Raw genomic sequence first — 15,828 nt, forward strand, 5'->3', positions numbered from 1 at the left:
AAAGTTATTACTAAATGGCTTATACACAGAACCTGTGCAGTGTTGGAAAAATTACCCAATTGTTATACATTACTGAGTCATTTTCTATTAATGTATCTTTACTTTAGAGTTAAAGTCACCCAGTAAAATACTAGAGCAATAGTCTAAAAGTATTTGGCTTTAAATATACATTTTTGATACTTATAAATCAATAAATAATTTACATTTCCTTATATTAATAAGCAAACCAGACGGCACCATATTCTTGTTTTTTTTTCATTTATGGATAGCCAGGGGCTCCAACACTGACATAATTTACAAATTAAGCAGATATAGATTAGAATGTTAGATTAGAACATCGTGCAAGGTTATTGTCCATTGTGCCAATGAAGCTGTTCTTATGCTACACCCTCGGGAGTGGTGTCAGGAAAATAACCTCAAACTCAACGTCAACAAAACAAAGGAGATGATCGTGGACTTCAGGAAACAGCAGAGGGAGCATCCTCCCTATCCACATCAACAGGACAGTAGTGGAGAAGTGGAAAGTTAAGTTCCTCGGCGTACACATCACGGACAAATTTAAATCCAATCAAATTTATTTATATAGCCCTTCGTACATCAGCTGATATCTCAAAGTGCTGTACAGAAACCCAGCCTAAAACCCCAAACAGCAAGCAATGCAGGTCTTGAAGCACGTTGGCTTGGAAAAACTCCCTAGAAAGGCCAAACCTAGGAAGAAACCTAGACAGGAACCAGGCTATGAGGGGTGGCCAGTCCTCTTCTGGCTGTGCCGGATGGAGATTATAACAGAACATGGCCAAGATGTTCAAATGTTCATAAATGACCAGCATGGTCAAATAATAGGTCTGGGACAGGTAGCACGTCCGGTGAACAGGTCAGGATTCCATAGCCGCAGGCAGAACAGTTGAAAGTTGTGGCCCTCCAGGAAAAATACCCTGAATGTATATGCAGAGGTACATGTCAGTGCCATGAGTTACACTGAGTGTATAAAACATTAAGAACACCTGCTCTTTCCATGACATATGCTGACCAGGTGAATCCAGGTTAAAGATATAATCCCTTATGGATGTCTCTAGTTAAATCCACTTAAATCAGTGTAGATAAAGAGGAGGAGAAAGGTTTAAAAAATATATTGTAAAGCTTGAGACAATTGAGACATGGATTGTGTGTGTGTGCCATTCAGAGGGTGAATGGACAAGACAAAATATTTACGTGCCTTTCAACGGGGCATGGTAGTAGGTGCCAGGGGTACCAGTTTGTGTCAAGAACTGCAACGCTGCTGGGTTGTTTACGCTCAACAGTTTCCCGTGTGTATCAAGAATGGTCCACCACTCAAAAGACATACAGCCAACTTGACACAAATGTGGGAGCCATTGGAGTCAACATGGGCCGGCATCCCTGGGAATGTTTTGTACTCTCAGTACATTAATAGTATTGGTACCGTGTTCTTGCCGTAACCTGTAAAGCTGGAGCAGCCTGCGAGGCTGGGGGTGTAGGTGATGCCGTTGTCTGAACACACAGGGTCCCACTTCCCAGCCTAAGCAGGAGCAGTCTCTGTTACATTCTGACAACAGGCTGCCATCGTACACCAGGGGACCCGGGGGACAGAGAAAATGGCTGGTAATAATGATGTTTAAATAATTGTTGCTGAACTATCATTGACACAGGCACAGTGACAAAACAGCCAGGAATCCTGGCTCAGTAACAACCATACTGTATATTCCCACAAGAGGGAGCCCCGGCACAAGCCCATGTGTGTTTTGTTCAAACTCTCCCTCATATTCCACTGATCAAAACTTTTGTTTTTATCAACCCACCAACCAACCAATCAGATGTCATATTTACCCGTTATAGGACAGGGTCAGACCAGCCACCTGAACGTTGTCACACTTAGTGCCAGACTGCAGAGGGAGGAGGAGGTAGGCCATGAAGGAGATGACAAAAGACATCTGGGATCCAGACACAACGCCGAGCTTATACCTCTTCATCAGTAGACCTCCCAGGAATATCCCCACTGCACCCACAGGCAGGTTCAACTCACCTGGAAAAGTTATACTCACACATCTTTAGTGCTACCAGTGTGCTGGAGTTTCATTTCCACTCATGTTCAACAAACCTACAGGGGATGGGAGAGAACAAAAAAAGTGTATTTAATGCCATTCAACATCAGTACTGACAGGAGGGAACATTTCAGTTGGAGCATGTCCAGGTTTCTATGGATTCGTTGAGACAGGCAGCCCAATTCAGTCATTTGTTTTGAGTATTTGGTATTTTGACCAATCAGATATTCCCTGAAAAAGAGCTGATACGAAAATATCTAATGTGATTGGTCAAAAGACCAATTAGTGGAAAAAATATCATAATTGGGCTGCATGTCTAATCGCATCCCTTGTCTCTCTGTCTCTGACCCAAACTTCAGTCCTTGAATCGATTACAGAGGGCTGAAAAGGATTACGATCAAGAATTGTTACCCCCTACCCGATGTCCGCCGCCTCGGAGTTGGCACTAAGAATCCAATTCTTCACCAAACTGGACCTCCGCAACGCTTAAAATCTGGGAGATGAGAGGAAAATGTCCTTTAACACCCCTAGTGGTCAATGAGTATTTAGCCATGACCTTTGGAATATTGAATATTGAATATTGAACTCACCAGCAGTCTTTCAGGCATTGATCAATGATAAGAGTATCATTAGGGATATGTTGAACCGGTTCGTCTTTGTTCACCTTGACGACATCCCGATCTTCTCCAAAAACCCCTCCGGAACATTTACGACCCTGTCCCACCTCACTCAAGCAGGTTTTTGCAGGAATCCCGAGGCTGACAGGGCATTCATAGAGCTCAAGGGACGTTTCACCTCCGAACCCATCCTCGTTCATCCTGATCCTACTCGTCCCTTTGTGGTAGAGGTGGACGCCCCGGACACCGGAGCTGGTGTGGTCCTTTCACAGTGGAACAAGGAGGACAAGAAACTGCACCCATGCTCCTTTCACTCCAAGCAGGTCTCGCCAGCGGAAGGCAACTACGATGTATACAACTGGGAGCTTTTGGCAGTTAAGTGGGCCCTTGAGCAGTGGAGACACTGGTTGGAACCACTGCTTCATCTTCTGGTCTCTTCTCTGCACCTGGGTCAAACCTTACCACTTCAGTTATAGCATCTCTTAATCCCTTCTCTTAACATGTATGGCCCCAAAACATAATCAAGCAGCTGACCAATTACGCAAGACTTTAGTTCGAAGTTACCTGAGATTAATCAAAAACTGGATACATTTCTTTATTTCTAAAGTGAAACTATCCTCCGCATTGGAGTATCTCTACAAGTACAAGTTTAATTTCAGTTGTTTTACCGTCCCATGAAGAAGTGTGGCAGGCCTGTGAGGAAGGATCCTACAGCCATGAGGAAACAGCCCATAGCAATGAGCCTGGGCCGGTGCACCTTCGCCCCCAAATGGCTGACCACAGCCAGGAACAGCAGGTTACCTGCAAGAAACCACAACACTACAGTAGTCAGGAATCGCAAATTGTAAACATAGTTATTTTTTAAACTAAAAATGGCATATCAGTTTGTATACCAGGCTGCAACAACACAGCATCAAATGAAACAATATTAGAGGTTGACAGTAGAGTCATGGACAAACGTCAGTCAATCAATTAATAGGAACAACTATAAAACTGGACAGTATTGAGAGCAGACTCTGATTGAACCACAAGAAAAATCGATCATACTGTAGTCTGTATCTGGTTTTTACTACATGAATTCTCAAGCAACTCAATGTTATTGTTGATACCCATCTCAAAGCTGCCGTCTATGAGTCTGATGAGAGAGCTGGACATGTCAAAGTGGCCACGATGACCTGCTGACAAACACAAGAGAGAGAACATTAGTGTGTGTTTGTCCGTGTGTATGTGCATGCGTGGATGCGTGTGCAGACAGAGTACATGTGTAGCTGAGGTGGCCTGCAATCTACAAAGTTCTGGCGCTTTCTTTATTCTGAAGAATGCTTTTTTTTCTCTTATTTTCTTGTTCGTACTTTGAAAATATTCACATCAAACAAGTGCACACTTTAAATTACACAACATAAATGCACTTTACCTAAAGTAGTATTCAAAAATGTTCCACAAATAACCCTGTCTTAGTGTATGGTTTCACATGAAAACCACAATGTATTTCACATTCATACAATAGAAACACCTATATATGAAACCATAAATAACTTAATGTTTCTCTATATACCGCTACCTCTATAGAAAAGTGACAATAATTACATTCAGCTTTAAGATAGTGGCACCTCCAGAAAATCGTCTCTCTCTCACTGTATGCACTAAAAGTCCACCAGACTGAGCGTGCTCGGCCACTTTACCAGCTAGTGAGCACAATTTTACACAAAACAACCAATAACATCTAAAACCAACGCAGAAATCCCTAACAAACGGATTCTTGATTAAAAAAATCTCCTAGACTAAATCCAGTACAAGTAAGCTACTCAGTAAACAAAGTCTCTGTGACTCGTAAATGTTTTGTTTTTTTTACCTCAGCTAGCATCAAGCTAACATATACTCTCACTCAATGTAAATCACGTTCTTCTCACTCAGTTCGACACAAAGGCAAAACAAAACCTTTCCTAACGTTATAATATCTGGACAACGCTGTTAAATAGCATGTTATTACATATTGTGTATATATTTGACCGTTTGAAGTTCTGTTACATACCTGTAATAGTAAAAGAACAGACACAGTTTACCTCTGTAAAGTTCTGGTCCTTATTCTGCAGAATGGTGAGCGCTTGGCCTGAACTTGCTGTTTCTCCTGCTACAACAGTGCAACAGCGCCATCTATTGGCCTGATGGACTGCTGACGCGAAAGTATATTGAAAATACCATTTAGATTCATTAAGACAAACACTTAAACAAATGGGGGGGGGGGGATAAATAATAAATGGGTGTCTGTTTTTAGTGACTTTGTTTTCAACCCATTACACATGCACAATCGTACATGTGCATTTTAAAGCATTATTAAGAACATTGAGTGTGGAACTGCAGGGCGTTTATGCAAAAACCACATGAATTTCACATGTGAACATGTTTTCATGTCATCTTATGTGAAGATAATGTGATAACATGTAAAGCAACATGTGATTACATTAAACTACATATGTGAAAATGTGATCACGTTGTGTTCCAAAACATGTTTTCACATGATTTCACATAAAATGTAAGTTGAAGTCATGTGGTTTTTCTATCAGGGTAGGAATATAAGATGCATTTTGATGTTATGTTTGATGTTACATGATCTTGAAAATGCAATGTTCTTTGAGGTTCTTCCATGTTCCTTTCCATGTATTTTCCATTTTACTTTCCCTCAGTCCTTTTCACTTTCCTTGGCAAAACAAGCTCTGTCTCCGTCAAGACTTATTCAGAGCCACCATGAATTGATAGCAGCTTCTGATGGATTTTAAACCATTCAACAAATAGTTTTATAATGAAGAGTAGACCCAACTTGTCAAGTGTCAGTGTGCAGAGGTGAGGACGGAGTCAGGCGCAGGACACAGAACTGAGTAAAATAACGTACTTTGCTCGAAAAATAAACAATCATTCCACGCAGGGAAAAACACACCATGACACAGAAGACTAACACTCAACAAGGAACAATCACGCACAAAACATAATGGGAACCTGAGGGTTAAATAGGGAAATAATTATAACGTAATTGGAACCAGGTGTGTACAATCAAGACAAAACAAATGGAAAAAGAACGTAGATCGGTGGCAGCTAAAAAGCGGGGTGACGACAACCGCCGTACGCCGCCCGAACAAGGAGAGGCACCAACTTCGGTGGAAGTCGCACCGGTCCCCCCTTCAGTAATGAGGTAATGGGAGCCGCTACTTGACCAAAGCCCTGGATAAACCTCCGGTAGTAGTTGGCAAACCCTAAGAACCGCTGCACCTCCTTTACCATGGTTGGAGTCGGCCAATTACGCACGGCTGAATTGCGGTCACATTCCATCTCCACCCCTGACTCGGAAAGGCGGTACCCTAGGAAAGAGACGGACTGTTGAAAGAACAGACATTTCTCAGCCTTGACGTACAGGTCATCAGTCGACCCTAACCCTGCACACCAGGGACACATGCTCGGCGCGTGTAGCGGAGTATATCAAAATGTCATCAATATACACCACGAGGCAGGTGAAGTGGAATGCCGAATGTATCCCTGCCCCAGAGATTTGGAGACATATGTTTCCATAGCGCGCCGTCTCCTCCTGTGACAGAGGATACACGTGACTCCTGGGAAGTGCTGCGTCTACCATGAGATTTATCGCACAATCCACCCGTCGGTGGAGTGGTAATTGAGTCGCCTTCTTTTTGCAGAAAGCGAGAGCCAAATCGGCATATTCAGAGGGGATGTGCACGGTGGAGACCTGGTTTGGACTTTCAGCCGTAGTTGCACCGATGGAAACACCTACACACCTTCCCAAGCACTTACGTGGCCACCCTTTGAGAGCCCTCTGTTGCCACAAAATAGTGGATTCATGATAGGCCAACCAGGGTAGGCCCAGCACCACGGGAAATGCAGGAGAATCAATAAGGAAGAGTTTAATTCTCTCCTCATGACCCTCCTGCGTTTGTTATTTTTTATTGTTTTATTTCACCTTTATTTAACCAGGTAGGCTAGTTGAGAACAAGTTCTCATTTACAACTGCGACCTGGCCAAGATAAAGCATAGCAGTGTGAACAGACAACACAGAGTTACACATGGAGTAAACAATAAACAAGTCAATAACACAGTAGAAAAAAAGGGAGTCTATATACATTGTGTGCAAAAGGCATGAGGAGGTAGGCAAATAATTACAATTTTGCAGATTAACACTGGAGTGATAAATGATCAGATGGTCATGTACAGGTAGAGATATTGGTGTGCAAAAGAGCAGAAAAGTAAATAAATTAAAACAGTATGGGGATGAGGTAGGTAAAATTGGGTGGGCTATTTACCGATAAGACTATGTACAGCTGCAGCGATTGGTTAGCTGCTCAGATAGCAGATGTTTGAAGTTGGTGAGGGAGATAAAATCATGCATAGGGGAGCGGTGGCTTCCCTAATCAGCCCTGACCCTAATGGTCGACTATCTAAGGTGTGCACAGGGAAGGGCATATCAACAGGAACAATAGGGATCCCTAAACTATGTGCAAATGAACGATCAATAAAGTTCCCAGCTGCGCCTGAATCTACTAGCGCCTTGTGCTGGGAATGCGGGGAAAACTCAGGAAATTCTATGAACACAAACATGTGAGCAACAGGGAGCTCTGGGTGAGTCGGCTGCCTACTGACCTGGGATGATCCACCAGTGCTCTGCCTGCTACCTCGACTCCCTGAGGAACCTCCCCAGCACCGACCAGCAGTGTGCCCTCTGCGGCCACAGATGGTGCAAGGAATGGCCCCCCCTCCGGTCCCCCTCATAGCAGCACCCCCTAGCTCCCTAGGTGTTGGATCGGAGATGCTGCGGGATGGAACTGACGATCCCCGATCCGGATGTCCACGGGGGGCCAACAGGTTATCCAGTCGGATGGATATGTCCACCAGCTGGTGAAATGTAAGGGTGGTGTCCCTGCAGGCTAGCTCCCGATAAACGTCCTTGACTAGACTACACCTGTAGTGGTCAATCAGGGCCCGTTCATTCCATTCCGCACCGGTGGCCAGAGTTCAAAAGTCCAGTGCAAAGTCTTGTGCGCTCCTCATCCCCTGATTGAGATTAAACAAGCTTTCCCCCTCCGCTCTCCCTTCAGGTGGATGATCCAAAACCTGAAATCCTCATAGTTAGAAAGAAAGGAAATGTCGCAGTCATTCCGCTTGTTCAAGGGGTGCCGACAGGGGTGACCTATTTCGTCTGCTCTCTTCTCTATAGCCATGGAACCCCTTGCTACTCGCATTCAGGCATGTGCCGATATAGCTTCTGTTAAAATAAAGGACACACAGCACAAAATTTCCCGATATGCAGACAATGTTCTTTTGTTTTTGTCCAAGCCTAAAACTTCTATTCCACCCTTACTTAACTTGATAAACACATTTGGCTCCTTCTCTGGCTACAAGATAAACTGGCAAAAAAGTGAGTTGATGCCAATATCACGGCCTGTGTATGTATATGCAATTTCTGCAATCTACCCCATTTAGAACAGTGATGGACAAGTTCACAAGCCTTGGCATTGTAGTGACAAGAGACCTTGATCAGCTATTGAAAGCGAATTGGGACATGAAAATATATCAGCTTAAACAAAATATAGATCTCCTTGGTTGATTGTATAAATGCTATTAAAGTGGTTGTCCTACCCAGGTTTCTTTACCTCTTCCAATGTCTACCCAATTTCATACCACAAAGCTATTTTAAGAAACTGGATTCAATAGTAACTCCATTTTTATGGGATAACAAGGCAGCCAGAATTTCAAAGAAGCATTTATGCAAGTACAAGATAGAAGGGGGTTTTGGCCTTCCTCACTTTCTACTGCATTATTGGGCTGCTAATCTGAACATTGTGTCTTTCTGGAGGGAAAGTTTACCTGCAATGAGACAGAAGGATATGCCTTCATGGCTTTTGATTGAGCAGGCCTCCTGTCAACATTCTTCACTCCCTACACTTGTTAATAGCCCATCTAAAAAAAAATCCACTTATGACTCTAACCCAGTCATTTGTCATATGCTTAGGATCTGGAAACAGATTAGGTATTTTCTTAACATGCTTTCCACGCTGCATTGGATGATGTGGTGTTTTCACAGTGGAGGGAGAAGGGGCTCACAACAATTGGTCATTTATACATGGGATGGTCAGTTAGCTTCATTTCAACAATTACAGGGAAAGTTCAACATGCCAACAACAGATTTTTTCAGATACCTCCAAATCAGGAATTTCATAAGGACACATATCCTACAGTATGGCATGAAGCCAAATAGTCCTACATTAGATAGCTTGATCCTTGTCAACCCCCATTCAAAAGGGTCGGTCTCTAGACTATATGATGTGCTACAGGCCCACATAGAGGTATCCACAGACACCATTAAAGTGGGCTTGGGAACAAGAACTTGGTTCAGAAATCTCAGATGAGGACTCAGGAATATAAACCACAGTTCAGTGAATGCCAGACACAACCATGTTTAGTTTAAGGTGATACACAGGTTGCATTACTCAAAAGTAAAACTGCATAAAATATTCCAGGACACCTCACCACTGTGTGAGAGGTGCAAGCAGGATGAGGGGACGTTGACCCACTTATTCTGGACATGTCCTAAATTACATGTTTAATGGGCTCTCATTTTTGATTACTTATCTAGAGCCATTGCTCTGTTTGGTACAGTTGATGGGAATAACTGGGAAGGGAAAGCTGTCTCTCTTTGTACTCTATTAGCCAAAAGGCTCATATTGCAATTTTGGAAATTGGAGACTGTACCTACCTTTGAAATGTGGTTACGGGATTTAGGGAATATAATACATATGGAAAAGATTCGATACAAGACCTCCAATAAAAAAAAAGATTATATTTCAGGTCAGCAAAATCTAGAGACTTCCTTAGATTTCGCGCACTGGCTGTTGTTTACAAATATGCACAGAAACCTTCTTTACAGTCTCCCCTCTGGATAATTGGACGCTTCGGGTTTGTATATCTAGTATCGACTCCCTCATCACCCTGTTTTACCCGAGTAGACAATCCATGTTGGAATCAAGGCTTTTTACTTTGGCTGTGAGTGCCTTGTTCTCTCCTTGAAGCGGGAGAATTTCACTCTGGCTAAATTCCAAGCTCCCCCTCTGCCCTGCTACCTCCTCACACAACTTTTCAAGTGTTTCATGGATTCCAGCTAGAGCACTAGCCTCTACCTCAATGGTAAGTAAATTGTCCGTGTGTGTAGATGAATCTGTCTTTATTCTTTTTGTCGGTTTAGTGTTATTTTGTGAGGCAGCCGGATCTTTCCACGATGGAGTATGTTTTTCCTACTTAACATAAAACTGTTAATGCTCGTCGATATCCCTCAGGATCTCCTTAGTATCTAGTTTGGCTCAGAACTGCAAGCAGCAGTTACAAATGTTTTCCCACAACGACCGAAGATGTAACAAGTAGTTTGTTCTGGTTTCCTCTTGGAACTGTGTCTCCTCCTGATTCCAGATCCCAGTTGAATCAGTGTTGCAAGCTCGCTAGCGAGCTGGACCCAATTGATACAATTTCACTAGCGATAGCTCAAGACAGACAAATAGGCAGACAGGTGTAGTATGAGTTGAATGCGATTGAAAGAACCTGAAACAAGCCTACTTGAAAAATGTATACTGAACAAAAACATAAAAGATCCCAGAGAAGATCAAAAAGCTTATTTCTCTCAAGTGCACAAATTTGTTTACATCCCTGTTAGAGAGCATTTCTCCTTTGACAAGATAATCCATCGATTAAACAGCATGATCATTACAGAGGTGCACCTTGTGCTGGGGACAAGAAAAGGCCATTCTAAAATGTGCAGCACAACACAATGAAACAGATATTTCACGTTTTGAGGGAGCATGTAATTGGCATGCTGACTGCAGGAATGTCCACCAGAGCTGTTGCCAGAGAAAATGTATGTTCATTTCTCTACCATAAGCCACCTCCAAATCATTTTAGAGAATTTGGCAGTACGTCCAACCGGCCTCACAACCGCAGGCCACATGTAACCATGCCAGCCTGGACCTCCATCTGGCTTCTTCACCTGCAGGATCGTCTGAGATCAGCCACTTGGACAGCTGTTGAAAGTCTGTGTTTGCACAACTGAAGAACTTCTGCACAAACTGTCAGAAAACGTCTCATCTGCTTGCTCATCGTCCTCACCAGGGTCTTGACCTGACTGTAGTTTGGAATTATAACTCAATGGCACGCTGGAGAAGTATGCTCTTCACAGATGAATCCAATTTTCAACTGTACCGGGCAGATGGCAGACAACGGGTATGTGTCACGTTCTGACCATCGTTCGTGTGTGTTTTCCTTGTTTTAGTGTTGGTCAGGACGTGAGCTGTGTGGGCATTCTATGTTGTGTGTCTGGTTTGTCCATTTCTATTTCTATGTATGGTTCTCAATCAGAGGCAGGTGTTAGTCATTGTCTCTGATTGGGAACCATATTTAGGTAGCCTGTTTTGTGTTGGGTTTCGTGGGTGATTGTTCCTGTCTTTGTGGCACCAGATAGGACTGGTTTGGTTTTTTCACGTTTCTTGTTTTGTAGATTGTAGTACTTTCATCTTTATTAAAGATGCACAAAACTAACCACGCTGCATTTTGGTCCGCCTCTCTTTCCCCACAAGAAAACCATTACAGAATCACCCACCAACCAAGGACCAAGCAGCGTGGTAAACAGAGGCAGCAGCAACAGCAACAGCAGGAGAAGCGACAGGTGCAGCAGAAGCAACAGCAGCAGAAGCAGCAGCAGGAGAAGCAACAGAGGCAGCAGGAGAAGCAGCAGCAGGAGAAGCGACAGGTGCTGCAGGAGCAACAGAGGCAGCAGGAGCAACAGCAGCAGCAGCAGTGGGAGAGGCTGCACTATTTGGAAGAATGGACTTGGGAGGAGATCCTTGACGGAAAAGGACCCTGGGCAGAGCCAGGGGAATATTGCCGCCCCAAAGCCGAGCTGGAGGCAGCGAAAGCAGAGAGGCGGCATTATGAGGAGCTAGCACGGCAGAGCGGCTGGAAGCCCGAGAGGCACCCCCAAAAATTTCTTGGGGGGGGACACAGGGAGAGTGTGGCAGAGTCAGGAGCCAGACCTGCCAACTCCCCCTGTTAACCGTAAGGAGCCATGGATGTTATCGGAGCTATCGGCGAAGCTGAGGGCTGAATCTGAGAGGTTCGAGGAGTTATTGGAGAGAATGGAGGAGAGTGAACGGATGGGAGATGAGGAGACACTCGAGGAGGTGTTAATAGAATTGGGGGAGTGTGAAGAGCGAGAGGAGTTGATTTGGCGTAGTATGCAAGGCATTCACCCTCAGGTGTGTGTCCCCAGCCCGGTACCACCAGTGCCGGCACCCCGCACAAGGCTGTCTCTCCGTCCTATCAACACAGGTGCTCCCGCCTGTCCGGCGCTACCAGAGTTTCCGCCCCTCAGTCCAGAGGTGCCAGAGCCCCTCAGTCCAGAGGCGCCAGAGCCCCTCAGTCCACAGCCCCTCAGTCCAGTGCCGCCAGCGCCGCCAGTGTGCCCAGCGCCGCCAGTGTGCCCAGCGCCGCCAGTGTGCCCAGCGCCGCCAGTGCCGCCCGTCTGCCCAGCGCCGCCAGTCTGCCCAGCACCGCCAGTCTGCCCAGCGCCACCAGTGCCGCCCGTCTGCCCAGCGCCGCCAGTGTGCCCAGCGCCGCCAGTGCCGCCCGTCTGCCCAGCGCCGCCAGTGTGCCCAGCGCCGCCAGTGCCGCCCGTCTGCCCAGCGCCGCCAGTCTGCCCAGCGCCACCAGCGCCGCCCGTCTGCCCAGCGCCGCCAGTGTGCCCAGCGCCGCCAGTGCCGCCCGTCTGCCCAGCGCCGCCCGTCTGCCCAGCGCCGCCAGTCTGCCCAGCGCCGCCCGTCTGCCCAGCGCCGCCAGTGCCGCCCGTCCGCCAGTCAGCCAGGATCCGCCAGTCAGCCAGGATCTGCCAGAACTGCCATTCAGCCAGGATCCGCCATTCAGCCAGGATCCGCCATTCAGCCAGAATCTGCCAGATCCGCCAGTCAGCCAGGATCCGCCAGTCAGCCAGGATCTGCCAGAACTGCCATTCAGCCAGGATCCGCCATTCAGCCAGGATCCGCCATTCAGCCAGGATCCGCCATTCAGCCAGGATCCGCCATGATCTGCCAGAACTGCCAGTCAGCCAGGATCAACCAGGATCTGCCAGAACTGCCAGTCAGCCAGGATCCGCTAGTCAGCCAGGATCCGCCAGTCAGCCAGGATCTGCCAGAACTGCCAGTCAGCCAGGATCTGCCAGGATCCGCCATTCAGCCAGGATCCGCCATTCAGCCAGGATCCGCCATTCAGCCAGGATCTGCCAGATCCGCCATTCAGCCAGGATCTGCCAGTCAGCCAGGATCCGCCAGTCAGCCAGGATCCGCCAGAACTGCCAGTCAGCCAGGATCCGCCAGGATCCGCCAGTCAGCCAGGATCCGCCAGTCAGCCAGCATCCGCCAGGATCTGCCATTCAGCCAGGATCTGCCATTCAGCCAGGATCCGCCAGTCAGCCAGGATCCGCCAGTCAGCCAGGATCCGCCATTCAGCCAGGATCCGCCAGTCAGCCAGGATCCGCCAGTCAGCCAGGATCAGCCAGGATCCGCCAGAACTGCCAGGATCCGCCAGTTAGCCAGGATCCGCCAGTCAGCCAGGATCTGCCGGAACCGCCAGTCAGCCAGGATCTGCTCGATTCATCGAGCTGCCCCCCAGTCCCGAGCTGCCCCCCAGTCCCGAGCTGCCCCTCAGTCCAGTGTGGCCCGTTGTTAGGGTTCCTAGGCCAAGGTTAGCGGCGAGGGTCGCCACTCAAGGGACGCTAAGGAGGGGGACTAAGACAATTATGGAGTGGGTTCCACATCCAGCGCCAGAGCCGCCACCGCGGACAGACGCCCACCCAGACCCTCCCCTATAGGTTTAGGTTGTGCGTTCGCAGTCCGCACCTTGGGGGGGAGGGGGGGGTACTGTCACGTTCTGACCATCGTTCGTGTGTGTTTTCCTTGTTTTAGTGTTGGTCAGGACGTGAGCTGTTAGGCCTGATATGGTTCTCAGAGGCAGGTGTTAGTCATGGTCTCTGATTGGGAACCATATTTAGGTAACCTGTTTTGTGTTGGGTTTTGTGGGTGATTGCTCCTGTCTTTGTGTTTGTGGCACCTGTTTTGTAGATTGTAGTACTTTCATCTTTATTAAAGATGCACAAAACTAACCACGCTGCATTTTGGTCCGCCTCTTTCCCCACAAGAAAACCATTACAGTATGGCGTCATGTGGGCGAGCATTTTGCTGATGTTACTGATTACAGTTAGCCTACTTGATGAATAAAGTAGGAAAATCAGTGACCTAATCCTGTGGAATAATGTAATCTGATTACTTTCACTTGTAACTCGCAGACATATTGTAAAAAGTTTTTAAAACGTGTTCTTATATAGCATTATTTAATTTAGTATCATTACTATTTGTCATGGCCTGATCTGTTTCACCTGTCCCTGTGATTGTCTCCACCTCCTCCAGGTGTCGCTGATTTTCCCCAGTGTATTTATCCCTGTGTTTCCTGTCTCTGTGCCAGTTCGTCTTGTATGTTTAGTCAAGTCACCAGCGGTTTTCCCGCACTCCTTTTTGCTATTCTCCTTTTTCTAGTCCTCCCAGTTTTGACCCTTGCCTGTTTCTGTACTTTGTACCCGTCTTCCTTGACCATTCTGCCTGCCTTGACCACAAGCCTGTCTGCCACTCTGTACCTCCTGGACTCTGATCTGGATTTGACCTTTTGCCTGTCCACGACCTTTTTGATTATTAAACATTGTAAGACTCCAACCATCTGCCTCCTGTGTCTGCATCTGGATCTCGCCTTGTGTCATGATAACTATTTCCAAATTGCGAATTGTGTTAGAGCATAATGGTCCTAAATATAATATAGATTATGTGAATTATAGCTTATGTCTGAAAGCATAGTCAAAGAGCTCCATACTAGCATTTAATTTGGGGCACGAGCCAATGATTTGGTTGCACCAACATTTTGTTGCGGTCAGGCAATGGAAAATATGAGTGTCCTAATCATCTTATAAAGTAATTCAAAGTGCTCCATTAAGTGTAGTGGATGTTATGATTCTAGAAATAAATTGTCCAAGCAGGAATACATGATTCCAGATATTTGGATGTGCAACCTAAACCAGTTATTTTCATGACTTTTGGGTTAGACAGTCAGGAAATGGTTAATTTTATTTACTGTCAAAATAGGGTTCCTGAACTTTCGTATTTGTCTACATCTTTTTGGGCACTAATATCAAATGGGCTAAATTAATTTGGTGCTCATTCAACACCTGAGGAAGTCGTTAGCTAGATCGCGAACTCAAAATAATTGAGTTCATTTCACATCCTCAGGAGGAAAGGATACTTTGAAGTTCACTACTTGAACCCAGAGAAACTACCTCTGATCTCTATGGAGGGCTGGCTATTTATTTCTGGCTATTTATTACTGGCTATTTGTTACTGGCTATTTATTACTGGCTATTTATTACTGACTATTTATTACTGACTATTTGTTACTGGCTATTTATTACTGACTATTTATTACTGGCTATTTGTTACTGGCTATTTATTACTGGCTATTTGTTACTGGCTATTTATTACTGACTATTTATTACTGGCTATTTGTTACTGGCTATTTATTACTGGCTATTTGTTACTGGCTATTTATTATTGACTATTTATTACTGGCTATTTGTTACTGGCTATTTATTACTGGCTATTTGTTACTGGCTGTTTATTACTGACTATTTATTACTGGCTATTTGTTACTGGCTATTTATTACTGGCTATTTGTTACTGGCTATTTATTACTGGCTATTTGTTACTGGCTATTTGTTACTGGCTATTTATTACTGACTATTTGTTACTGGCTATTTATTACTGGCTATTTATTACTGGCTATTTATTACTGACTATTTATTACTGGCTATTTATTACTGGCTATTTGTTACTGGCTATTTGTTACTGGCTATTTATTACTGACTATTTATTACTGGCTATTTGTTACTGGCTATTTATTACTGGCTATTTATTACTGACTATTTATTACTGGCTATTTATTACTGGCTATTTGTTACTGGCTATTTGTTACTGGCTATTTATTACTGACTATTTATTACTGGCTATTTGTTACTG

At 45.3% G+C, this 15,828-nt stretch overlaps 1 long non-coding RNA gene across 1 annotated transcript; it reads right to left on the bottom strand.

The window, feature by feature from the left end:
* Nucleotides 1–3,137: 3,137 nt before the first annotated feature.
* LOC135547041 (uncharacterized) lies at nucleotides 3,138–4,793 on the bottom strand. Its single transcript, XR_010456665.1, has 3 exons — nucleotides 4,710–4,793; nucleotides 3,787–3,855; nucleotides 3,138–3,478 (listed from the first exon to the last, which is right to left on the bottom strand). It is a non-coding gene; the product is annotated as an uncharacterized LOC135547041 (long non-coding RNA).
* Nucleotides 4,794–15,828: the final 11,035 nt, after the last annotated feature.

Source organism: Oncorhynchus masou, chromosome 10, assembly GCF_036934945.1.
Source record: "Oncorhynchus masou masou isolate Uvic2021 chromosome 10, UVic_Omas_1.1, whole genome shotgun sequence".
In the NCBI taxonomy this organism is placed as follows: Eukaryota; Metazoa; Chordata; class Actinopteri; order Salmoniformes; family Salmonidae; genus Oncorhynchus; species Oncorhynchus masou.